Source organism: Penaeus monodon, chromosome 22 (assembly GCF_015228065.2).
Source record: "Penaeus monodon isolate SGIC_2016 chromosome 22, NSTDA_Pmon_1, whole genome shotgun sequence".
In the NCBI taxonomy this organism is placed as follows: Eukaryota; Metazoa; Arthropoda; class Malacostraca; order Decapoda; family Penaeidae; genus Penaeus; species Penaeus monodon.
In genome coordinates, this window is record NC_051407.1 from 44,743,979 (window position 1) to 44,744,718 (window position 740).

Below are 740 nucleotides of genomic sequence, written 5' to 3' on the forward strand. Positions count from 1 at the left end.
GTAAAAACTAAGTGGGCAATTTATGATTGTAATTCAACAAACTGAGTCATCCCAACTAAACTGTTGACCAGAGAACAGAACTGGTCCGCAAAAGCACACTGAGGCGATCTCTGAAGGTCAAGGAAGGGAAGAACATTAGCCCAGTCGCCATTTCCACATCCTTCGCGCGCCCACTAAACTCCAAGGTATACCTCTCTGTAGTCTGGGAAAGATGCGATTATAAATGGCTTTATTTAACCTTAAATTAGTAGTTAGGTTTCTTGTTCAATGATTATTTTGTTCAATAACTTTTCTGCTTTGAGAAATAATGAAGCATAACTGTTGAGCCTTGAACAGCAGTTTATTACACATAGCAAATGATATAAAATTGACACTTACCAGGCAATTGCTGACTGACTGAGACTGTGAAAATATAAAGCTGAGAGAATCCAGCTGATCAGGCAGACACAGGTTAAGGGATTTCACGTGTTTCTTGCAACGAGTCACGATGGCAAACAGATCTGATGGAATTTCAGGTGATCTGGAAAGATAGTAAACTCAACTACTGAACCAATTTCTATTCTCTTTCCGTTTTCCTTTTACCATACTTACAACTGTTTTTATAAAATCACAACAAATAGTAGGAACATATTTTTCTTTATTTTTCTTGCATGTGACTTTTTTATCCTCTCAACCTATCATACGTAAGAATTGAATATTTTTTCATTAAGATTAGTGATTTATCATGATTATTTGCTAAC

At 36.1% G+C, this 740-nt stretch overlaps 1 pseudogene; it reads right to left on the reverse strand.

The window, feature by feature from the left end:
• Positions 1-16: 16 nt before the first annotated feature.
• LOC119587625 overlaps positions 17-740 on the reverse strand; it is a 3,681-nt pseudogene continuing 2,957 nt past the window's right edge.